Source organism: Podarcis vaucheri (assembly GCF_965113315.1).
Source record: "Podarcis vaucheri genome assembly, chromosome: 12".
NCBI classification, from domain to species: Eukaryota; Metazoa; Chordata; class Lepidosauria; order Squamata; family Lacertidae; genus Podarcis; species Podarcis vaucheri.
This window is the reverse complement of record NC_138750.1, coordinates 29928433-29955346: the sequence shown is the minus strand read 5'-3', so window position 1 is coordinate 29955346 and position 26914 is coordinate 29928433. Positions and strand designations below refer to the sequence as shown.

Sequence of the window (26914 nt, the reverse complement as noted above, 5' to 3'; positions counted from 1 at the left end):
AATGATCAGATCTAGAGAGATTAAATTCTGAGTTACAGTTTTCAGCACAAACAGATTTTTTTAAAACAACAACAACAACTTGTGGTTCTATTTTGGTCAATTTAAATAGTATTGTATGCGAGAAAGCTGTTAGTATGTGCTGTATCTGGACTATAATATTCTTTATGAGTCAGCAAGTACAAAAATTATTAAGGTCAATTTCCAAGAAAGGAAATGAGTCTGTATTGCTATGCGAGTTTCAAGCCATGACATTGTAAATGGGCAAGGTTAAACATTTTGGATTAAAAACATGACTGTGAGATTGATTAAGGTCTTACAGTCCTGTAAAGTTGGTGGAACCCAGCTGACATGACTTATAGTTTGCTGAATCCGGAGAGATTACATTGATGTCATTCATTTGAAGAGATAGTTCATCCTGAATGCATACACTGAAGCTGTCATCTGTATGTTTCACAAATATTCATGTGACTAACATGTTTTGATTAGAGTAACACCAGGCCACAGCATTCAGTAGGTCATATGTCTAAAGAGTTATTATGCGAAGTCAAAACCTGCCAGGGGTGGGGAATCCTCCAACAATATTGAATCTAATAACACCATCGAAAACAGGAGTTACAGAACATTTATGTTGGTATTTTATTCCACACCTCATAATGTCTGTGATTAGGTTAACCTTTAATAATATAAAACACCCAGCTAACATTTGACACTAATATTACACACTATCCTGCCTTAGTATGAGTTTTTCATTCCCTGATTGACAAAAAAGGTGGGGAGCAAGAGCTCAAGGTGCATTGGCATTTCAGAATAAATATGATTTCTATAGCATAACTGGATTATCTTCTTTGTTTGGCACTGAACTGGTGATTCTCACTTGTCTTTGTGTTTGTGTGTTTTGTTGTTGTTGTTGTTTAGTCTTTTAGTCATGTCCGATTCTTCGTGACCCCATGGACCAGAGCACGCCAGGCACTCCTGTCTTCCACTGCCTCCCACAGTTTGGTCAAACTCATGTTAGTAGCTTCGAGAACACTGTCCAACCATCTCGTCCTCTGTCGTCCCCTTGTCCTTGTGCCCTCCATCTTTCCCAACATCAGGGTCTTTTCCAGGGAGTCTTCTCTTCTCATGAGGTGGCCAAAATACTGGAGCCTCAGCTTCAGGACTTCAGGATCTGTCCTTCCAGTGAGCACTCAGGGCTGATTTCCTCAGAATGGATAGGTTTGATCTTCTTGCAGTCCGTGGGTCTCTCAAAAGTCTCCTCCAGCACCATTATTCAAAAGCATCAATTCTTCAGCAATCAGCCTTCTTTATGGTCGAGCTCTCACTTCCATACATCACTACTGGGAAAACCATAGTTTAACTATACAGACCTTTGTTGGCAAGCTGCTTTTATTTTTTTTTTTATACTAATTTTATTGCATTTTTCCAAATTACAAGTAAAACAGAAGAAAAAACAGAACAAAAGAAAAAATAAGAAAAGAAAACAAAAGATTCCATTTCAATAACTTTTTTTCAAATTTCCATTGGACTTCCCCACATCCCCCGGATAATGCATTCTTGATAATAAAGTCATCAGCAAATTATACCCTTATTTCATATATTTCTTTATATTTTCAATTGCAATTTAAGTTTAAATCTCTTGTTCTCCATTTACTCTAAAAATATAACCTGATATCATTTTAACCCATTTAAACTTTGGTTCTTTCACAAATATTAACAATTTCATAAATAATTAAATTTCGTTGCTGGGGCTAGCGTTCTGAATCATACGTCATCTTATGTTTCATACAACTTATAATACTTTTGCAAATAGTCTTTAAATTTTTTCCAGTCCTCCTCCATTGCCTCTTCTCCCAGGTCCCGGATTCTTGCAGTCATCTCAGCCAGTTCCATATAGTTCATCAGTTGCGTCTGCCACTCCTCCAGTGTGGGCAAATCTTGGGTCTTCCAGTATTTGGCGATAAGGATTCTTGCTGCAGTTGTAGCGTACATAAAGAAAGTTCTGTCCTTTTTTAACACCTTCTGGCCGACAATGCCCAGAAGAAAGGCCTCTGGTTTCTTGGGAAAGGTGTACTTAAACACCTTCTTTAACTCATTATAGATCATTTCCCAAAAGGCCTTCAATCTTGGGCACGTCCACCAGAGGTGGAAAAATGTCCCTTCAGCCTCCTTGCATTTCCAACATTTATTGTCAGACAAATGGTATATCTTAGCAAGTTTGACTGGGGTCATGTACCACCTGTACACCATTTTCATAATATTTTCTTTCAAGGCATTACATGCCGTGAACTTCATACCGGTGGTCCATAACTTTTCCCAGTCTTCTGACATGATGTTATAACCAATGTCTTGAGCCCATTTTATCATGGCTGATTTAACTGTCTCATCCTGAGTGTTCCATTTAAGCAGCAAGTTGTACATTCTCGATATTACCTTGGTCTTTGGTTCTAACAGCTCTGTCTCAAGTTTCGATTTTTCCACCTGGAATCCTATTTTTTTATCTAGCTTGAAAACCTCATTAATTTGGGCATAGTGTAGCCAATTTTGCACCTTATCTTTTAGTTTTTCAAAGCTCTGCAATCTCCAATTACCTCCAATATTCTCTATTATTTCCCAATATTTCGGCCAATATGCCTCCATATTGGATGTTTTCCGAGCTTTGGCCTGTTGGCAAGCTGCTTTTAAAGATGCTGTCTAGGTTTGTCATCGCTTTTCTTCCAACAAGCAGGCATCTTTTAATTTCGTGACTGCTGTCACCATCTGCAGTGATCATGGAGCCTAAGAAAGTAAAATCTCTCACTGCCTCCATTTCTTCCCCTTCTATTTGCCATGGACTAGTAGATACAGAAGGCTGAGGCAATACTTCTGCACCAGGGTTAAAGTATTAGGATTGGGGTCATGGGACTGTATGTATCTTTCTCCCAGCCACTAACCTTTCAAGTACAAATTATCCTCTTTTCCGATTGCCTTGTCCATTGCTGCTTGGTATGACTGCAGACCAAGGTTAATGCCAACAAGGGTTTCCCCTAACCAGGATTTGAAGCAAGGATGGAGCTTGTTACAAATTTAGTATGAGCAGTTTGATGCTGTCTCAGCCATTAGAGCCTGCTTTGTCACTTCTTAGTATTTTGTTAGCATAAATATATTTAGAAGCCATCCTAGATCTCTCATGTTTTCCTCTTATCATCAAGGTTTCCACTTAATCCATCAAGTTCCACTGGTTTCAAAAGGACTTAAATGTAACTTTCTCTGAATAACGTCCTATGTGTACAGTGGTGGCATTTTTTAAAGTCATGAATTGACCAAACAAACTCATTACTTGAAACAGAAGAGCCGCAATCCACAAACTGTTTATTTCATCCTCTATTTACGATATCATTCCTGTGCTTCCTGAATAATTCTTGCATCAGCAGAACTTGTTCTGCCGAAAACAAATAAATATGTGATATGCCTTACTTTGATTGCTTTCCTCAGAACATAGGGTCTCGGCATCTTTGTCAAGCAGGTCCAGATATTTTATTTTAGTCCGTGGCATAGAATCATAGAATTGTAGAGTTGGAAGAGACTGTGAAGGTCATTGAGTCCAATCCCCTGCAAAGCAGGAATCTTTTGACCAAACCCACAACCTGAGATTAAGAGTTTCATGCTCTACCATCTGAGCAATCCCAGGCCACATTCTGTCTACATACAGTATTATTATGCAACAATGCAGGAATCAAACTAATGCCAACATAATCCAGTGCCATTGTGGGGGATATGAAAAACATGTCTAGGGTGTTCTCTTTTCTATTTTGAGAGTTAAGACAGTGGGCTGGATTCAACTAAATGAAATGAGGCTGCATTTAATCTTGTTTTTAAGTTGTATTTTAATTAATTTTTTATACCTGGTGTTAGCAGCCCTGAGCCCAGTCTTGGCTGGGGAGGGTGGGGTATAAATTATTATTATTATTATTATTAGAAGCCAGCACAAGGAATTCCATTAGCGCAGTGGGGATTCCTCCCTCACCTCTCTTTGCCTGCCCCCTAAACCCCAAAATAACCTCTGTGGGGGCAGGAGAACCCCAGAACAGTGTGCAGTGGCAGGGCGACAGGAAATGGTTCTGTCAATTATATTTGTGCTGACAGAAGGTTTGTAACAGCACAACACTGAATTTCTCCCCCCCAAAATTATCTGTGAATTGCCAAGGAGTTTTCCCAATTAAAGGCTGAAATTTACAGGCCACAGATAAGGAGGCATGACATACTTTATTCCACTGCAGCAGCCGCCAGCCTAATGCCTTCTAGGCTGGGGCTGATGGGAATTGTAGTTTAAAACACCTGCACGACACCAGGTTGAGGAAAGCTTCTTTATTGGGTTCCTTATTTTGCAGGAAAATACTCACCCATTTGAAACAGAAATGTATCTAGAACCCATCTCTTGGGAAAGCTAAGGTCAAGTCATATGCATAGTTTGCACAGATTCCTTTTCCAACTGCTTCACTGCCACCAAAGAGAAGTAGAAACCTTTTTCCTCCGCTTCTGTGAATGAGCACACTTAGGTAAGGTTCATCCACAGGAATTCTTGCAGGGATTCCTTCCTCCTGTTTAATTGCCTGTTTTATAACAATTTGATCTGATTCTGGACTAGCACTGTCGCAAAGGGAGGCTTTCCAATCGCCCTATTTGGAAACCCCCAGAAGTGTGATCAAATATATTTATGATGCCCTTTGGCTACGTGTTTGATTTTCATGACCAAAAAAACCCAAACAAACAGAAAGAAGAAAAAGCTTCTGACTCTTTAAAGGGTTCTCTTTAGCTATTATTGCTGGCCTGCAGCCACACATTCTCTTATGTAGAGGATCAAAGACGCCATTAGTGTGAGAGTTGGTCGATACAATGTAAGCTCTACTTAAGCACATTGCTCACAACATTCCTGCTTTTAAAAGGGTTGCATACACGGGATGGATGTCTTATTCCTGAACAAAATGTATAACAATTTTACATTCCCCAGCGTTCTTGAGTTGTGTGATTTGTGCCTATTTAGAGTTTTGGTTTAATTTGTTTTCTAATGTCTTAAGATGACTCAAGCCACTTTAAAACCCAACACAAAGAACTGTTAGAATATGAAATACAGAGACTTGTTTATTATATTTCAATCCAATTTTTCAGACAATTGCCTCCCAAAGTGGCTCATAGCAGTCTCCCTCTCTCTTTTTTTAATGACAGACAAGCCCCACCATTGGGCTTGTGAACTTTAAAAGACAAGACACATGTGGGAAGGAGAACAGAAGAGAAAGGGAGGGGAGGTCTCACAGGCCAAGGCTAATTGGTAAGTATATGTGGGCATTTACATCTTGTTCAGAGGCGGCTGGTGTTCTAACTTGAATAGGGGCTGGTGGCACCTGCTCCTGTGGCAGATGGATGTGGGGAGGGGGGGGAGAACATCCTTTCCCCTTATTTCTACAGGCAACTGGCACCTGGAGCTGAATGTTCTTTCTAGCAGGGAGGGAGAAGCAACACTGAAAGACATGAACAGATCAATTGAACTACCTAGTTCAATAATGTCTACATCAACTGGCAGTAGCTCTCCTGAGCTTGCTATCTATCATCTATCTATCTACCATCTATCTATCTATCTATCTATCATCTATCAACTGCTTGCTTACAATCATCTCTAAGCAGTGTACGAGGAATGTGATATAGCACAATTAAAATAAAAATGGGCAAAAAAATTCAAAGGCAGGAAAAATAAAACCTTCAGTAGATGCTGGAAGTTCAACAAATTTGGGGCCTGTCTGGCCTCAGCTAGATGGGAGTTCGATAAAATTGGGCCAACAGCTCCCAGTGGCTATGGGCTGTGCATCTGAGTCATGGGCAACCATCAATAGCGACTCTGCCGAAGATCTCAGGGACTGGGCAGGGAAGTAAGGGTTCTTGAGATATACTGTAGATATGTAGACAAGTTGTTAAGGGCTTAAGGCAAGAGTCTTTCACAGCAACATCTGGAGATGCAGGGGATTGGAGCTGCACTTTCTCTGGCCGATCGATGGGGCCAGGCCGATCTCCCACTTGCCATTATGTCCTTCCTGGGAGGAAGTGGAGGAAAGCCTCCAAATTGCCCTTGGCCCTGACCAACAGCAGAAACTACAGCGTTCTGCCCTTCAGCTCAGTAGTTCCATGGCAACTGGAAGTTGGAGACAAGTGCACTTTCTGGCAGGGCAGGAGGGAAGTAAACAACCTGCAGCTCCTGATGGAGCAGAGCAGCTTGGTCTTCCTCTTGCCTTGATGTTCTTCCTGGGAGGCAGCAGCTGTGACCTCTCAGTGGCCCTTGGTCCCCTGGCCAGTGACAGAAGCTAAAGCTGGCTTCTCTTCTGCTCTCCAGGCCTAGAGTAACTGTAATATATCACTGAAGAAGAAAAAAATGGTATGAAAAGGAAGGTTCAAGCATAAGATAATTTGAATAGCACCAGACTTGGGGAGTGACTGTACTTCAGCTGTGGAGCTCATGCTTTGCATGCAGAATGTCCCAGGTTCCATCTCTCAAATTTCTAGCTCAAAGGAGCTGGTGTTATGGAAGACCTCTGCCTAGGACCCCAGAGTAGGTGCCAGTCACAGTGGAAAAGAGAGAGCTAGATGGACTAATAGTCTGACTCTGACCCAGCAGGAAGGCAGATTTTTGTGTTGCCCAAGTACAAGTGTTTTGTTACTAGGGATGTTGGAAAATTCAGATGAAAACAGAAGTTGCTGGTGCTCACTTATTTTTTCTGTATCCGAAACAGAAATCAACTGAGCAGATATGGTCGGCATTTGCTACTGTTGCACACAATACATATGGCTGTTGATAGGTAACCAAGGATATCCGCAACTTTACCAGCTGGGGTCACACCATGGTGTTGAAAGCAGGGGGTAGAGAGGGCAGCGCCATGCAGGTTCATGGCTACTGATTGACCTCCTCACCTTCATTCCATTCTGGTATGCAGCAGTGATGCAAGCGACTGAAGCTCAGAGGAGTGCTGCTGCCCCACCTCACCAACCGCTCCTGTTCTCTGTTCTAACTTCTTAAGAACTGTAGCAGTCAAGCTAATTGGCTCTGCAATTTCCAGGATCATCCTTGTCAGTTAAAAAAAGAAGAAGAGAGAGACACTATTCAACAATCTTTTGAACCGACACAAGTACGATAGCTAATGTTTTGACGTACGCTGAGCAAACTCCTGCAGGGTCCTTGTGTGAATGACATTAGGCTTCATTGATATGAATTCACTAAGATTGTCTATGTATTGTCTGGCATCCCCGTTTGCTATCCCATTAGAGAAGGGGTGCCCAAACTTTTTTTTTTTTTAGGTTCTGGATTAAACCAACCGGTGGACCGCATATTAAGCCCCCAAAACGGACTTTGGACATGCCTGCATTAGAGACACTAAATATATTATAGCCTCCATTCTTTAAAAGGGTTGAAGCAAAGTAATTCAGTCTTCTTTCCCCTCTCTTGAAGCTGTTGGATAACCCACACTGGTTCCAAAGCCAAGGACAACACAAAGCAATGAAGAAATGTCCAGGTAAAACAGATTTGCCAGAAGCACATGTAACAAATACTTCCTGCCACCTGCTCTGTGAAACCTGATCTTAAGTTAATGTCATTGCCACCCCTGCCAGCTAGCCAGATGGCGCTTGTGCTTGTAGTCAATGGCAGTCTTCCACTACAAGACGGATTGTTATCTTTATTGTCTAGCCTGGCCTAGCTAGATCCTTGAAGTTGTCTTGGCCTTTGCTTCTGCATCTTCAGGACCAAAACTGAATGCTCAGTTAGAATGATGAAAGCAGAGTTATCTAAATTCCACTTGGAGATTTAAACTGGATGCCAGTCTTCTAATTCCTGGACCCAGCTTCCTGTGTTCAGGAGATTGCCTGGGAGATGAGCCATTAAGAGAACAAAGGGAAGGTAATGAGTTATTAAGAAAGACAAGGGGCGGGGGCTCTGTGCCAGACAGCAACTGAGTGGAACCCCTCCTCCAGCTCTGAGATAGTTAGAAAAACAAAATCCAGAGTTGAGAGTTGGCTGAGATGTGACTTAGAGAAAAGAAGGGTGCTGATTGGTAAAAGCAGCAAGCTGGAGAGAGAGTCAGAGCATGATGTTTGATTTCTTTTTGAATCCAAGGCTACAGTTATGGGAGAAGCAGGACCCTATTGGGGTGTTAATGCTGTGAACCCCACTATCACCAACTCAGGTTGTATATATATGTAAATACCGTATTTTTCGCCCTATAGGACGCACTTTTCCCCCTCCAAAAATGAAGGGGAAATGTGTGTGCGTCCTATGGGGTGAATGCAGGCTTCGCGCAGCTCTCCGCAAGCCGTGGGAGCCCGGTGCTGGGCTCCCACAGCTTGCGGAGAGTTGCCTGCATGCTGAAGCCTGGGCGCGCCCAGACTTCATGCAGCTCTCCGCAAGGCGCGGGAGCCCGGCGCCAGGCTCCCACGACTTGCGGAGAGTTGCCTGTTCTGGGGGCTGGGGCTGGGGGAAGCTCGGGCTTCCCCCACCCCAGCCCCATGCCTGGGGGCAAAATAAAAAATGTTTCATTTATTTCCCCCCAAAAAAACTAGGTGCGCCTTATGGGACGGTGCGTCCTATAGGGCGAAAAATACGGTAATCCACGTATCATAGAGATACCACCGTCTCCATTGCACTTCAGTTCCAAAATATTACTAGGTTAGTGCCTGGAACCCCTGGAATCTTGCCTCACTTGGAGACTGGGGATGGTGTGCAACAACATATAAACAGCATAAACAGTAAGAATGGCTTTAGCATGAATAGATAATATAACATGCTGCCATTATCATTTTCTTTTATAAAATTAACTCGGCTAATTTATATGTATCAACTTGATGCCTGCAATTGTATCTTCAATCAAAACCACTCTGTGCAATCCTATGCATGTCTACTCAAAAGTAGGTCCCATTTAGTTCAATGGGACCCTAACTCTGAATAATAGTTTTAATTTATAATCCCACATTTCGTGATATTCTTTCACACAGCTGCTCTTTTAGATCTACAGAAGTATTTTAAACAAGCATCAGACTTCTGCTGGCATTAGAATGGAGATGTGCCATAAAAGCAAAAAAGAAGTAGAATGAATAAAACAAGGTCTAAAATTCTGGTCTCTCTCTCTTTTTTTTGTCCTTGCTGAATTCATAAAAGTGAATTGCTTTCTCATTTTCCAGCTTTTTATTTAATATCAAGAAATCCTTGGGGGTGGGGGATTACTATAGGTTTCATATAAATAAACCTGGCAGCTGAGGAAAAGAATATCACATGGTAATCCCCAGTTCTGCTATTAACACTTTGCCAAAATATGTGGCTGATGGCTGTTCTGGTATTAAAGAGATTACACTTTGGCCTCAGCTATACAATAACAATCTTTCGATACATCCTGGGGGATAATTGGATGGGATTTTGTTGTTCACTTTCAAAACTGGAGTGTGCATCTTTAATACCTACTGAAAACCTTGATGACAAATATTGACACTTGGCTGTGCTTTAATGCTGTCAGATTTTTTAATTTCAGAAAGTGTAAACATGGCCAGGTTCTGAAGGTCTTGAACCAAGGATACAGAATAATTTTCAAAGGCATGGATAATATCACGGCGCCTTCCCACTCCACATAAAACCTGGGGACTTGACGTGAACAAACCTCTCCATAGTCTATTTCATGCATACCAATTCCACCAAACATCTCTCCCAATTATTTGGGAATGTACATGCTTGCTACGCCACGTTTTGCATACAAGGTAAAAAAATAAATAAATCATTTTTATGGCTGCTAACCATTTCACCTGTATTTAGTTCCACTGACATGGAAAACACTGCAGCCAATTGTCCCTATTACAGCCCCTGTGTATCTCTCCCCAGTGCACTTGCATAAGGGGGGGAGAGAGATGTGAGCATGGAGTGTACTTAACTGCCAGCCTCAATGGCTCTGTAATGTAGCTTCAGCATGGCATAAATTAAGCTGTCATTTTTTTGGCAGCGAGTGCAGAGAGGCGATTTTCCTGTACTGTAACATTTGAAACAACAATTTTCTGGCTCCAGAACTAACTGACAGATCTGTGTGATACATGCTTGATGTGGGTACTTCCAAGTGGCTACAGCTGGAAACAGCCTTCAGGGGAAGCTATTGTCTTTATGAGGAAATCAGGCTGGCGGAAGCGTTTCCTCGCTTCTCAAGCAGCCTGCCAGTCACATCACAGAAGAAGAAGAAGAAGAAGAAGAAGAAGAAGAAGAAGAAGAAGAAGATCGACCCTGTGCTTCCACTGTATTAGGTTTTGCCAAGATACATGCAAAACCAGCTTTCCTGTATGCAAAACGCTGTTTGCAATCATGGCTCCATATCCATTAGCAAGATTGCTCGTGGAGAGAGACGGCCACTAAGTTTTATTGGCGTGTGTAATGAGATGAGAGGCTGAGTGATGGCCAGGCTTTAGAGGTGTTCTTGGAAGTCTTGGCAGTCTTCAGTCTCATGAAGGGACAGCACAGGGGAGGGGAGGAAACCGCCCTTTCAGGTGTGTCATTAATGAATTACTGAATGTACAATGGCAGGAGCTTTGGTGGAAAATCCGCACTCCTTCCAACCAGAAGGGAGAGAAACGCAGAAAGTCCATTCCCCATACACACACCAAAGAAAAGCAGGGAGATAATTAATAAGGAATAAAGAAGCCAATTCTTCCCTGCCAGTAATGTAGGCCAGGGGTAGCTAACATCATACCTTTCAGGTCTTTTGGACTACAACTTCTAGGAACATAGGAAGAACCATTCAGTCTAGCATCATGCTCCCATAGTGGGCAAGCAGATGTCTCAGTGGGAAATTGGCAAGCAGGACCCAAGCACAAGGGCCACTCTTCCCTTCCGTGGCCTCCAGCAACTGGCACTCAGGGGCACAGCCGCCTCAGACTGTGAAGGCAGATCCATGCACTCTGTGGTTGGACAGTGTTACATAATGGCCAATGACTCTGGTGTAAGAAATCTCCCTTGCTACCTCTGTGCAGATAACTTGTTTTTAAAAGAAATGCCACCAACCCCAAGCTATTGTCGCTACAAGGCCTCTCCACATGGATCGTCCCCTCCACTCTTTATTCTCCTTTCCCATTATGGTTCTGCAGCCAAGAGGGGCCAGGGTTGGGCTTGTAGAACATAGGAGCCAACTCTTAGGGGCCGGGGTCCCTCCAGCCTCCCAATAAAATATTTGAGGGGCTGGGCCCTCCCAATGTTGATAGGCATTGACATTCAAATGGTGTGCATTTCCCACATCATGCGAGGAGAGGGGGACTTACCTGGCACACCAATATTTCATTCAAGTTGGCACCCCTGCACACAGCTGAAACAGCCAATGTTTTAAACATACAACCCTAAAATGCTGTGCAAATCTCTGCTTTTGGAACTGTGTGTGGTGTGTGTACACTGTCATATGGTATATGCTGTTTATTATATCTGAGAGATTCTGACACCTATCAACATGGATTTGATTAACTATTCTATTAGTTGAATGCTGTATACAAGAGAGGAACAATTTGCTCTTATCCCATCTTTTCACAACTGAATAAAATGGTAAGATGTTTTCAAGAATAACTAATTTGTATGAATTAGCTTGCTTGGTGTTGCCCACTACTCCACACAAACCTCAGGATCACATAAATAGAAAATTCAGTTTTGCACTGTGATTATTGACAGAGAATATTACTCCAATTTGTTTAATGTTATAGTATCATTCTCTTGACTTTATATCTTCATATTTTGGCAATGGAATATAATTTTACTAAACGTAGGTGGAATTTCCACAGTTCCCCCGAATGGCTCCCCTGGGAATTTCTATTAGCAGACTCTGCTACATTCAGAGTATTGTAGTCTCATGTGCTTGCTGTTGGTTCTAAGAGTTCAGGTCATAGTACAGTACTCTAATTTGAAGTTGCTCCATTGATGTCTAGTTCATGCTAGCATTGATTTTTAAGACCTTACCATTAACTTTTAAGACCCATGTTGACTAGGATTTGTAATCAATCTGGGAGTATCAGAATTGTTGGGGAAGATCTCTACCAGCTAGAATGCTGAAATTTAGGACAAATATAGTACTATCTGTCATCTATCTATCTATCATCTTCTGAAAAACCAAGCTGTCAAAACTCAGGACATGAGCTTTACCACTTTCCACTATGGCAAAAGGCAAGCCAATCCACATACAGGACAGAATAGTGGGTCATAGGTGTTTTGTTGTGGTTGAGATTTGGGATAAGTTTAATCAATATGTTGATTCAGCACAGTCTCGGGACCAGTTGAGAGATGTGGAAATATCACAGGTAATCAAATTCCCTACTCATGAACATTCTTAAGCCTCATTTAAAGCACTATTATACCACTTTAACAGTCAAGGCTTCCAAAGAATCCCGGGAACTGTAATTTGTGTTAAGGGTGCTGAGCGTTGTTTGGAGACCCCTATTCCCCTCAAAGAGTTACAAGTCCTAGAGTGGTTTAACAATTAACCCCTCTTCCTAGGCAACTCAGAACAGCAGCTCTGAGAGGCAAATGTGGGCCTCCCAACAATTATCAGCCCCCCTTAACAAACTACTGTTCCCAGGATGCCTTGAGGAATGCTATGACTGTTAAAATGGTATGATACTGCTTTAAATGGGGCCCTCAAGTCTAACCCTTGCCCACAATCTCATCAAAGTAGTAAGGGAACTGGAAGTATACATGATCATGCTTGCCACACCTCTTTTTGAATCATTCATATTCAACTGTAAACTGATTTCATCGACTTTCAGTTCACATACTACTGCTTCCACATGAATGTAGATAAGTGCAAGCTCAGGGACATTTGTGGTAACAGGAAATGTGATCACAAATGTCTCTTTTTCCTTCCACTTTATTATTTTATTTTATTTATTTAGCATTTTTAGCCTTCCCTTTATCATGTGATCCCAGGGCTGGTTGCAATACATTTAAAACAAAGACAAATCCAGATAGTTAAAAGACGGTTTTATAAAACAATCCACCACCACCCCATGTTTCCCCAGGCTGTTATGAACCCATCATGACTTAATATATGCTGGTTCCTCTAGTTATTCAACCCTTTAAAATTTAAGCCCTATTTGTGCTATATCTTCTACAGCATTGGAGACAACATTGTTGATCATATCCCCTTCTAAAAATAACAATTTGAGAGTATTAGGATTCCATCAGCACTGTCCTATATACCCACAGATTTTTGGCTAGATAATTATCAATATTATAAAGATCGATGAAGTCTTAAGCTATCAACCTATGTTTGTAAAGTCCAATTTTTAGAACACATTATTTCAGTAAGAACGGAGTTAATTCAAGTGTTCTACCATTTTCCTAAATGGCTTCATACCTGATTGAAATGAGGGTGCTCACCAAGACTTGCCTTGCTATTCAATGGAATTGATATTTCCATTGTTTTTCCTAGTCTCTCTAGATTGCCACAGACATGTCACAAACCATGCTTGTAGCTCTTATGACTGTCATTTTGCCATTGTCTGATCAACACTGCTGAGTTTTAGTATTACTCTGTTTTGTCAATGTTAATGCAGTGGCAAATGATAAAGATGCATTTTGGTGGGAACACTGGTAGCCTTTAATAACGAACAATTTGTGCACCTCAAATTGCTGGTATACATGAGCAGGTTTAGTCAACTCCTGAAGAGAACCTGCACCTTCTCATTAGAGGGCAATGGTAGCAAGAAAGCAATTCAAAAAAGCCATAGGGTTGGCAGTTGTGCATATGTTGTGCTATGAGTAAATAACTTCAATTGATTTAATCATAAGAGAATAACAGGAAAACTACATTGATTTCCAAATCCCTGGTGTGAACATCAGAATATATTGACCAAGTTCCATGCAATAAGTTTGTATGAATTGAAGAAATATCAATATTTGATCATTAGTCCAACAAAAAGATGACAATTTAAGCTCTTCTCAAAACTGAATAGTGTTATATGGTACTATTTTATGAGTAGTACATGATCATACTTTATAGCCTTCATTAGGTTAAAAAGAATAAAAGCCATAAATTTGGTTGAATGGCTGTCTTGTTAATTGTGACATGCCTTTCACAAAACAATTTGACACCAATAATAATAGACCAGGTCGAGTTTTTTTATTTAATTTAGAAAACTCAGTTGTATTTTCAGGACAGGGTGTTACTGCCCTCGGCATTTAGTCCAGCTTGAGAAGTGGTAAATACAGAACAATGTATTTTAAAGTTAATTAATTGTTTTGTCCTAAGACATGAAATACTTTCTTTTCCAGGGGAAGCTAAATCACAGAATCCTTATAAAATAAACCCACAATTCCTAGTGTATGCCAACTTTAAAAGAACAGTCGTAAATAATTTCAAGGAACAGCCATAAGTAACCTCATTATTTCATCTGTTCTATTCTTACTGCAAAACTGATATTAAGACCATCATTATATTTGCTGCTGTTAAGTATGGTTTAAAAATGAGGATCAACAAACTTTTCCCATAATATGATCATACCTTAATAAGGCACTAATGAGCCACATTCCCTCCCATTCACTATCATATAACAATCTTGTGGCACCTACACCAATTGCTTACTTGTGTGCAAAGTAATAGCTGGAAAGTATTTAATGTATTTTTAGAGGGAATCTAATGCAATTTAGCAGCTGGAAACCAGAGGAAAAGCCAGAATCATGTGACCAAATAGCTCTTTGCAGACCACAGTCTGAGAACTGATTATTCTAAAACCCAACTACATACAGAGAGATTTCGTCCTATGCTTCATGGGTATGCATCAAAATTATAGAGTTTGCTCTAGGTAGATTAAGCAGCAAGATATGCATATTATATTGCCTGGGGCAACTGCAGTACAAAGATCATCAGAACACTTTCATTGATTTCTATGACGTTTTCCAAGGGCGCACCAATATGAAGATTCAGGAAAACAAAGCGAGACCTGCATTTTGGAGGAGTATACTATGTCTTAGTTGTAGCAGTCCAATGGCAAATATCTGCTAGTTAAATAACAACTAGCTGTCAATCAAAAAGAAAGCTATGAAAAAGCACGTGAATACATTTAGCTTTTTAAAGGTCAATATTTTGGCCATCTTCCATAAAACTGTAGACTGGTTCTGTGTAACTGTAGACTGGTTCTGTGTGCCCAAAAGGACATTGGACTTTTGCTTTTCAAAAAGAAATCTGCATAGCAGGTCTTTTTTGAAACTTGAGGATGGACATAATTCTTGGAGATCTGCAGTCTTCCAGTTAGTCTTCCTTGAACCTTACCCATTGTGACTTGTGAAATTTGCCACTCTTGAGCAGACTATTTTAACTGATGCGATGATGATGACCATAGCAGGAGGAATGCTTTCAAAAAAAATCTAAAGGTACGTGAGATCCTTTCAAATCTTTAAAAAAATACATCTGGATGAATGATCTGAACAATTACAGTCCAGTTTCGAATCTGCCATTTTGAGGGCAAGATAGTCTATCAATCACGGAATGGACAGCTCCTTTTACACTGGGTTTTCGGGACCCATATATGTCAATTTAAAGTAGAGATGGGGACTGAAAGCGTTTTGCTTGCCCTAGTCAACAATTTTCATCTAGAACTGGGCAGAATATAACTCTGCTCATTCTGCTGGGCTTCTCAGGCATACTAGGCAAGACCCATAACTCAGGAGAGATCCCAGGCTCAATCTCCCAGCATGCTCAGGTTGGGCAGCAGATGAGCCCAGCCTGAAAACCTGGAAAGCCAGTGCCAGACAATGTTTTCTTTGTTCCTAAATACTGGGTAGACCTTCAGCTGCTGGGCCAACACCAGTGGGAAGCAATGGACAACCACTTCCCTATCCTTTAGCATTTGATCTGTCAAGTTTTACAAACTTCCTGCTTGTATTTGCTGTTTTGTAATGCCTATGTGCAGCTAGAAGAAGAAGAAGAGTTTGGATTTGATATCCCGCTTTATCCCTACCCAAAGGAGTCTCAAAGCGGCTAACAATCTCCTTTCCCTTCCTCCCCCACAACAAACTGTGAGGTGAGTGAGGCTGAGAGACTTCAAAGAAGTGAAGGTCACCCAGCAGCTGCATGTGGAGGAGCAGGGAAGCGAACCCGGTTCACCAGATTACGAGTCTACTACTCTTAATCACTACACCACACTGAGGTAAACTGATAGTTTGGACTACAGTGTGATCAATAACTGATGGCACTCTTTCCCCTCTTCTTTATCCCATCAAGGATCAGGGGTTCAGTATCAAAACTGGGCTTGAAATCTAATTATGGACAGATAAGGGCTAGGAAGGTCGTACAGTGGTACCTCTGGTTAAGAACTTAATTCGTTCCAGAGGTCCGTTCTTAACCTGAAACTGTTCTTAACCTGAGGGACCACTTTAGCTCATGGGGCCTCCCGCTGCCACCACACCGCCGACACGCAATTTCTGTTCTCATCCTGAGAACAGTGTAAATTCTTAACCCAAGGTACTACTGGTACTTCCAGGTTAATGGAGTCTGTAACCTGAAGTGTTTGTAACCCAAGGTGTCTGTAACCTGAGGTAGCACTGTTTTTAATTCAGACGCTAGAGAGGCTATGATTGTGGCGAGCCAACCTTGAACTGAAGCAATGTCAGCTTTACCGGCCTCAGGTGGAATTACATTCCCCCTAAATGGCAAGGTGTGTAACTTGGGGGGCAAGCTGTGTAACTTGCCAGACATGCTTTTCAGGGGTTAGCCATTAAATATTTGATTTCATCATAACTTCTCCCTCAGCAGCTTGGGGACATTTGGCTGAAACTTTGCGGGTAAATGTCTCTGAAGATGGTACTGCAGTCCCACAACATCTGGGGAGCCAAGACTGAGGAAGGTTGCTGTAGCTTGTGGTTTTGCTCTGGGTCTCTTCCCTCTCACCTTGCGAGGTTCGGATTCAAAGCAAATTTAAATCCTTCTCTTCCATCACAGAAGCTGGGCTGCATATAATTTTGGTCCCTCAGCAATTGAGATTTGTGGGCCAGCTTAGCTAAGCAGTATCACAAGCTTCACTATCACAAGCAAAATATAATATACATAAATGTGCTGAAATGCAGGTAGTGATGGAAGTAGGGGAGGTGATGGTGAGGCAGTGATGTGAGGTGAACAGCCATAGAGAGGCAGGAGGAAGTGTGTATGTTGCTGCTGTTGTTGTTATGTAAATTCATTAGATGCTTTTTCTAGCTACAGGCAACTCAAAATGCCTTTGCAAAAACAAAACAAAGCAGCAAACAAACAAAAAGCCCCTATATTCAATTAAAACCAAGGGTAGATGGGGGATACATTTTAAACACTCCCTGTTTTAAAAGGCTATAGATCATTAACAGCCAAAGCCCTGGTTGAAGAAGAATGTTTTTGCCTGGTGCCTAAATACACACACACACACACACACACACACACACACCCCACACCACATTAGTAAAGGATCACAGTAGCTAATATTACTAAAGAATTAGAGGTAGTGCCATATTTCACCAATACAGTTGAACAACTACGTTTCCCAACTCCTGATTCATTACTGGAGCTGGAACTTGGATGATAAAAAGACTGCTTCTTTTTACTCTCACTGAAAACTTCCCCAGTGGTCATAGTGAGTATGTCAAAGATTAAAAGATAGCTGTACCTAAGCCATACAAGTGATATAGAGACATACCATTATCTGCTCATAGGGAAGAGTGCCACCTACTGAATGACAAGGACAATTTTTAGGCAATTCATTTCCAAATGTAGAAGCCTTCCCTGAAACTGTATTATCAACATTCTACATGGCACTAATGTGTGCAGAATATCCTGAGATTTTATAGAGAACCATGCCCTTCAAATCAGCAGGCTGGTGGAGACTGATGTTCAACTGGTACCCGAAATTTAATCTGTGTTCTGATCCACATGCAGCCAAGTCCACTTATTGTTATTGTTTATTATGTAATGTATATTTGATCTCTCAGAATGCTTTAAACTGCCTCTCTACAGAAACAGTTGTGGAAATGGAGATTGATTGAGCAGGTGGCAGACATGAATTTACGTTTTTTTAAACAAATCTGTATACTTGGAAGTACCAAACAGCTATCATATATTTAGCTAAATAACAGCCTATAAAGAATCTTTTTTTATTAAAAAAAAATCTGACACTAATTTCCAGATTTGTTACAGTTTTAGGACCCTCGTAAACCTGTACTAGGTTTAACAGAAATATGATCTGCTTTGCTGCAGCATATTTTATTTTCCAGCGTTAAAGTAGTACAGACCAAATAAGCGGTATATGGTAAGATTCCGAACATTTTTGCCTTCATTCTAGATGAATTATTTGTTCAATAACAACATTTCACTAATACATTTCATATCACTTTTACCCTCAGTTTGCCCATCACTCTGTAATCATTTGGATTATAGCTGCAGAATGCACTGACATTATTTCAGAGGCAATATATGTTTGTCCCCTTAGGGACAAAAAAAGGAGCTTTCCTGGGCCAGACCAAAGTCCAACATAGTCCACCAATCTGTGCTCATAGTGGTCAGTGAGATGCCTCCTGGAAGCCCACAAAGCAGGACATGATCACAACACACTCGACCACTTTTGATCCTCGGCAACTGTCTTTCAGTTATTCATGGATGGAGAGAGCTATCGGTGGCTACTAGCCATGACGGCTGTGCTCTGCGCTCAGCTGGAGGTAGCAGTACTACTGAATACCAGTTTCTGGAAACCACAGGAGGGGAGAGTGCCCCTGTGTTCGGATCCTGATTCCTGTGAGAACTACTTTTGGCAGTCTTTCCCAAAGTAAAATGTTTTGGCAGTTTAAATACCTAAAAAAACATAGTAATCTAAAGAAACAAGCAATGGAATAATGGCTCTCAGTTGCATTGCTATTCTGTTTCTAAAAAGTGGAAATAATATTTTTTTCATATACTGTATTTTTCCATCTATAAGATGCCCCCATGTATAAGACACCCACTATTTTGGGGGACTCAGATTTAAGAAAATGGGGGGACACTATCTGTGTATAAGATGCCCCCTTAATTTTGGACATTATTTATTAGGGGGGAAACCTAGTCTTATACACAGAAAAATACAGTATTTATTTTATTACCTAGCCACTTTTTAGGGCACAATTGCCTTTTCAAAGTGGTTTACAAGATTTTTTTTATATAAAAAAACAGAAAGTGTAAGAAGAAGAACCATCCAATAAAACCGCAATATACCCTGTTTCTTATGTGCATCTGCTTAACCTCTTTCATTTTTACTATCATGAGATGGAGAGAGAGAAAAGGGCAGCCACTGAGAATGTCTGTCGATACTCTTTTGTTGCAGATGAAACAGACAACACTACACATTCTTCAGGTCACAGGATAGGATACAACTGGACTAGCTGTGACTCCCACAGTTGAACTGCATGTGGCTACCAATACTAAGCCGTGACAACTATATATAAAAAAAGAAAATGTAGCATGGCTGCTGGAGTACTATGCTAGCTTCAAACTTATCAAATTATAAATGATTATGTCAGCCATCAGATCTACAATCTGAAAGAAAAAATCACATTATTCAGGTCCTATCTACCTCCAGATTGGATTAATATAATGTCACTCTACATGAAGCTGCCCTTTAAGTCAATCTGGAAACTTTGGTTAGTCCAGGACTCAGACACTAAAGTTGGTAATAGATCCTATGCCAACTGCATGGGTTACTAGTAGTTTAGGGAACGTGGGTTCCCTAAAGTGGTCTAAACCACTGAGTCTCTTGGGTTTGCCAATTGGAAGGTCGGAGGTTCGAATATCCGTGATGGAGTGAGCTTCCGTTGCTCTGTCCCAGCTCCTGCCAACCTAGCAGTTCAAAAGCATGCCAGTGCAAGTAGATAAATAGGAACCGCTGTGGCAGGAAGGCAGTCCTGTTTAGGGAAGCTTTTAATATTTGATGAATTATTGTATTTTTATATTTTGCTAGAAGCCCAGCCAGATGGGCAGGGTATAAATAATAAGTTGTAGTAGTAGTAGTAGTAGTAGTAGTAGTAGTAGTAGTAGTAGTAAATGGCGTTTCCATGCATTCTGGCTTCCATCACAGTGTTCTGTTGCACCAGAAGTGGTTTAGTCATGCTGCCTACATGACCTGGAAAGCTGTCTGTGAACAAACACCGTCTCCCTTGGCCTGAAAACGAGTCGAGTGCCGCAACCCCATAGTCACCTTTGACTGGACTTAACCGTCCAGGGGTCCTTTACCTTTTTTTTACTAGTAGTTTGTTTCTGAGCTCAATTCTAGGTTCTGGCTGAGCAGTTGGAGCCAAGGTTCCTTAGGAATCACCTCATCCAGTACAAACCTACTGACAATCATTCCACTACTACTACTACTATTAATAATAATAACAATAATTACAAAGGTCCTGCCAAGCAACTGTTTCCCAAATTGGCCTTTGCTTATGTTTTTTTAATGGCTGGTCTTACTGTTCTTATGGTGGATTGTTTTATGTATTGAAGTTGCTTTATTTTGAACTGCCTTGAGTATATTCTGGTGCAGAAAGGTGGAATAGAAATTTCTGAAATAAATAAATTCCTTATTACCAGGAAGAGCATTTATAAAGCACTGCTTGAGGCTACATTAATCAGAGGTTTCAAGTACAGAAATGGATTCAGGAGCATTCAGGGTGATGAACTTCTGGCCAGAATTGGCTAGACTTAACCAATCCTGGTTATCCTTATACTTGTCAATGAAAAAGATTCATAAATACATCAGGCATAAAATGCATACATATTTATTATTTTTTGTATGCCGCCTTTCCACAGCTCAAACCATACTCAAGATGGCTTACAAGATGAAAAAATACATAACTACCAAAAGTAGTCATAAACAATAAATAAAACACTACCAAATGAACAATTTCCACACATATCACAGCAAGATCTAAAACAAAGATACAAAAACCAACAGCAACAAAAAAACAACAACACCAGACCACACTGCATGGAGAGGGGAGAGAACTGGACCCTGCCATGACCCAAAAGTGGTCTACTCTTCAGTATCTGCATGTTAAGTGGAATATGTAAAACGACTGCCTTTCACATGTCCTGCTCAACACACAGACATTGTGGAGCCTGCGGATGGGATGGTGACATCAGGAATGGGGCTGCTGAGGTGGTTATTTAAGCTATAGACCTGGTTATTTTACACGTGATGCCCGTATGATCAGGGTATCAGCTTTCTTGGCAAATGTGAACAAGCATTCTCTCAAATATTGTAATCATATGCACATTATGTAGAAGAAACACTTAATATTATGTAGAGCTAATACCTGCATCAGAGAGTTCATAGAATTTCACAGAGCTCATGACCTCAACATGAGCTTCTGCATTAAGACAGAAACCCATTTTGATATTAAAAAGCCACATTTTACAACATGTCTAACTTTGACCTTTTATGCAGATGCCTGCGCTTGCTGATAGGGGCTGACAGCTATTGTTAGAGCTATCAACCTTCAGTTCAATGCTTGATCTTATTTACTTCCTGAGAATTGTATTTTGTCTAAGAAAATTAGACCTGTCACTCTTCTGATTTGATGTTTCTCTACAAGTCTTAACCACAGAAAGTGTGTCTATCTGTGCTACACCTTCCACTCTCTTTCTTAAACAATAGATGGGAGAGATTTCTCTTTAACAAATACAGATGAAATCCTTAAAGCAAACTATTACTGGAAGAATAAATAGAACATAGTAAGCTTTACAACTCTGAAATATTTTATTAATTATTCTAGTTCATTTTATTGTTGGTTTTTGGTTGTACCTTAAAAAGGGTGGGGAAAGTAAGTCTTAAAACAGGTGGTGGTGGTGGTGGAGAAATATGTGCAAAATTAACTTTGCAGATTCCATAAGCGAGCATCCAGTCTTCCAAGCACAACGTGTTATTGCAGATGGTAGCCAACTGAACAGTGTTTTTTTCTTATTCAAGCCATTTTAACTGCACTTAAGTGAAAAACCAGAGGGAAAGGGGGTGGGTTGAGGAAGCTTACAAAGCTAAAAGGCTACATTTTCACTTCACCAGTTGCAATCATGAGTAACTGTAAATGTAAGATAATTCACACAGATAATCATCCTTTGAAAAAAGTGCTGGTTTGAGTAAACATGATTTGAACATGCTTTCTTTCGCATTCCTTCTTCCCTTCTATCCACTCCTCTGTTATAGACAATATAATTTAGGTGCTACCGTACAACGCTCACGCAGAAGAGTTATTTATTTTAAAATAACTCCAACCGAGAAGAGATGCTTTAAAGTGTGAGGTGATTGTCTGCATCGTGTGTTATTTACTTGCTCCAGCTTCTCTCCCCTCTCCTGGCCATGTGCTGTCTTTCTAAGTTGTAAAAATCCACTCACAGCAGGAAACTTAATGGCTTTACCTGTCTTTATTCAGCATTTTCAAATTGTGCCATCCGCGCGCAGGTGTACCTAGCTTTTGTGCAAGGCTCTTTTTGTTATTGTTCGGCTCCTACCTGCTCAAAATCTGTCAAGAGCCTATTTGTATGCACACAGTTAATGTGGTAGAAATAAAAGCCACAACCTGTCAAATAAACTCCCTGCACCTGTATGGAGCAGTTAAATTGTTCCATCTACCATTCTTCTCTCAGATCAAAGGGGTCCTTACTGTGAGGGGCTCCAGAGAAATAAAGAAAATGATAGACCTTCTTATCCTTAAAGGGGAGGGGTGGAGGGAGAGAGGAAGAGAGAGAGAGAGAGAGAGAGAGAGAGAGAGAGAGAGAGAGAGAAGGGACTTGTTCAACTACCTGAAGGAGCTTTTGTTTGGCATGGACACAACGTGAACACATTCTTTCACATTAAGAGCTGCAGAGGAAGAAATTCATTCACTCCCTTTTATGGTGACGTAGCCATGGCATTCATGTGTTTTTAACCTTGAATAATGTTTGTCTCTAAAGCTCCAAACAAGTTTTATCCTGTCCACAGGTCAGTTTTGTTACAAAGGCCAATTAGCAGTGCTACCTTAGCCTGCAGCAAAAAGCCAAGTAATGGTGGGGGCAAGCCCCATGGAGAGGTGATGAATAGCCCATAGAGCTATAATTTGAGAGAGGAGGAAAAGGGGGCTAGGGTGGGGAGGGGGCTTTGAAGCATTTACCTTACATGGAACTCCATTGTCACTGCAGGCTGTTTGATCTTAAAATAATTTACTTAATGATCTCACCATGGAAGCAACCGGCAGAGGCGAGATTAGGTTGTAAGGGCCTAATGGACATGGGAAAAACTTTAAATTATTCCACCAAGAAAAAAGTACGCACAGGATTGTGATTTTGCTCTTTGGGTTCTTTTATTTGAATAGGCAAAGCTGCCTGTAACACTGACTTTGCATATGCTGTCAGAGGAAGTCAGCAGAATATCCAGCATTTGTTTAACGTTTCTTACCGTTTTAATACCTGTCATTTGACTTTTTACATAAATCACTGCGATTAGGGTTCTGTTCTTCAAATATTAAATAATTCCTTGTTCCAAACTTCCATTGCCAAAAATGCTTGTTTCACAGCATAATTATTCACAAAAGGACATTTCAGGATAAATGTAGGAAATTAGCTTTAGGGGGATTTGATGGAACTATGAGATGGCTGTGGCTGAGGTCCAAAGGAAAGCTTCAGCGTGTGCAGCGCTTTTTATTTCTTTTTTTCTTTTTCCAAATAGCAAATCCATACACACTGCTTTTGAAAGTCTTCTTAATTTCAAATGTTTTTCGGGTAGCATGAAAGGATAAAATGTTTAGGAAATCTAAGACCAAAGCCCCTATACTAGTTTATACTATTCTTTGATCTCAACTCATAGTAAGGGTGCAACCTTGGTATTTGTTTTTTAATGTACTTTTAAGCATCCAAAAAGCTATGTTTTACAGCACACAGTGTACAGCTGCTGTAGAGGCATTCACACTGTAAAAGTTTATCATGAAGAATCACTTTACAATACTGCATATTGAGAAACTGCAAAGCCTTTCATAATACCCATAGAATAGTACCTGGCTACATTAAATGGAAATGAAGGGCTGCACTCAACAAACTCAGAATAGGCGCATTGAAATGAAATGCCATGGCTAACTCAAGTCCATTAATTTCAGTGGGTCTACTCTGATGAAAGGTTAGCTGAATGCAACTTAAGATGTACTGCCTATTCTGAGCATACCAGTCGCTAACCTTTTTAACTAGTTCCAAATACAATGAGTCTTAAATACAATAAGTTGTGTTATTTCCTGTACTTATATATCTGTTTGTTGTGTTGCTGAAAAAAAGATAATAAAGCAAAAGTGCAGAAGTGAGATATTAGATTGTGTCTAAAATAATTTATTTTTTGTTCTGCTATATGCACTTATGAAAGACAGAAGCATTTTAACGTGTGGATTTTATTAAAAGAGATACAGGCATTTTCGTTAAAATAAACAATTACCAACACTGTTAGAGTGTTCAATGCACTGAGTGCTGCTGCCCTACAACTATCATTTATTATTGTATACCTGAAGGAGCGTCTCCACTCCCATCGTTCAGCCCGGACACTGAGGCCCGGCTCCAAGGGCCTTCAGGCGGTTCCCTCATTGTGAGAAGTGAGGTTACAGGGAACCAGACAGAGGGCCTTCTCGGTAGTGGCACCCACCCTGTGGAACACCCTCCCTTCAGACGTGAAGGAAGTAAGCAGCTAGCCTATCTTTAAAAGACATCTGAAGGCAGCCCTGTTCAGGGAAGTTTTTAATATTTAACGCTGTACTGTTTTTAACACTTGATTGGGAGCCGCCCAGAGTGGCTGGGGAAACTCAGCCAGATGGACGGGGTATAAATAAATTATTATTATTATTATTATTATTATTATTATTATTATTATTATTATCTCAAAATGCTAGTAGAGTCCAGACAATTCTCTGCATGCACTCAAAAGACATCATGAGGGGAAACCAGACAGGCTAGCCTCACCTCCTGCCACTGATACACCATGTGACACACACACACTGACATACACACTTCATGAGAAGAGGCTCTATGTGTGCAGTTCTCCTTTACACAAGGGGGGTTGGGGCAATGACTGGGTCATTCACTCTTGCATGGAGGCACTGTGCGTGTGAGTTTGTGGCAACTATGAATGGCAAGAGGCATGACTCCTGGGTGCAAGCAGGGGAGAGGAGGGTTAGCAAGCCCCTCTCACACATTCTTGGAATCTGTTGGAATCTGTCATTTGAACCTTTCCCTCGCCCAACTGTGTTTAACTCAGCTTGCCATATCTGGTTCTCCCTCAAGCCTTGAATGTGCTGTTGTGAGTCACGGGATATTCAAGATTATTCTAATTTCTGGTGATGAGGAATCTGTCCATCACAAAATACTGAAAACCAAGCCACCTTCTTTGAGGGGACCAAAAGGGTTTTTGATTGGGACAAATGCTTACATGAGGGTCTACATACAAGAGGGTTGCTTGATGCAGGAGAGCTGTAAAAATGGAGAAGTTGAAAAGCCTGGATTAGCCAGAGGAAGAGATAACCTTCACACAATATTTATATGGGATGTCAAGATTGAGAGGCAACTGCTATGTTTGGATGTCATAATAAACCATGGTTTACTGTGATGGAAATGAACTACAACAGTTCTCAAGTCCACACACTCCCTCTCGTCCTTCAGAGCAACTATGAGATCAGAAGCTTTAATCTTAACGATGGTTTGATCAAACAAGCCAGCTTTCCCACTTGCGATTTGAAGTTGCCTTGTTTCAAACAAACCATAGTTAATATTAACCGCAGTTTGTGTGTTCAGAAGAAATGACAAGCTCTGTTTGATATTAAAAAAATAAAAATGCAGAGGCTCCTTTGACATCTAAATGCAGCCACTTTTATTTCATTTCACTTTCTAAATATCATGTCATATAAACTCTGAAGAGTGCAATTGTTCCATCATTTATGCCCATGCAACGATGCTTTCAGCATGATTAAGCAAAATAAATGCATATCAGGACACTTTTGTCAGCATAATGCCACATCTATATTATACACCTTGGGCTGCATTTCAATTCTCCCACAGCAAGGATACACATTTGGCTGGAACATGAAAGAGTGCTCACAAAGGGGCAGCAATTCTGTTATATTTTGCTCTTTTACAGTAATCCAATTTATTCACAGATGTCCCTATTATTCTCTGGCATCCTAAAGACAGAGATGGTAATGTTATAACCTTATTAAGGGACTCTAAACATAGCACTGGGGACACGGGTGGCGCTGTGGTCTAAACCACTGAGCCTAGGGCTTGCTGATCGGAAGGTCGGCGGTTCGAATCCCTGCAACGGGATGAGCTCCCATTGCTCGGTCCCTGCTCCTGCCAACCTAGCAGTTCAAAAGCACATCAGAGTGCAAGTAGATAGGTACCGCTGTGGCAGGAAGGTAAACGGCATTTCCGTGTGCTGCTCTGGTTTGCCAGAAGCAGCTTAGTCATGCTGGCCACATGACCTGGAAGCTGTAAGCCAGCTCCCTTGGCCAGTAAAGCGAGATGAGCGCCGCAACCCCAGAGTCATCCGAGACTGGACTTAACTGTCAGGGGTCCTTTACTTCTACCTTTTTAAACATAGCACCAGATTTAGGTAGTGCAGGCAGTTCACCTGCAAAGGGCACTGAGCTGAGGGGGTGCAAAATTGAGAAGATCCATAACTAAGAAGATCTATTTGGCAGCACCAAATTTTGGGCTCATTCAGGGCACCATATTACCAAACATTATCAAAATCCACCCCTGTTAGACACCTCAGGTGATAAGGCATTGCAGGGATAACCATGCTAGCTCTGATCTCCCGCATCACCTTAATGAGTTGGGAAACATAACTTTGGAAGCAAGAGCCTGGTGTACTTTTGTAGGCTCCCTGTGCAGTGTACAGCTCTTATTTTGAATTCTCCACCATGATC

General features: G+C 41.0%; 1 long non-coding RNA gene across 1 annotated transcript in view; it reads right to left on the bottom strand.

The window, feature by feature from the left end:
* Positions 1–6940: 6940 nt before the first annotated feature.
* Positions 6941–26914, bottom strand: part of LOC309515839 — a 55365-nt gene continuing 35391 nt past the window's right edge. The window contains exon 3 of the long non-coding RNA XR_014212696.1: positions 6941–7086. This is a non-coding gene — a long non-coding RNA (uncharacterized lncRNA). The remainder of the gene's footprint in view (positions 7087–26914) is intronic.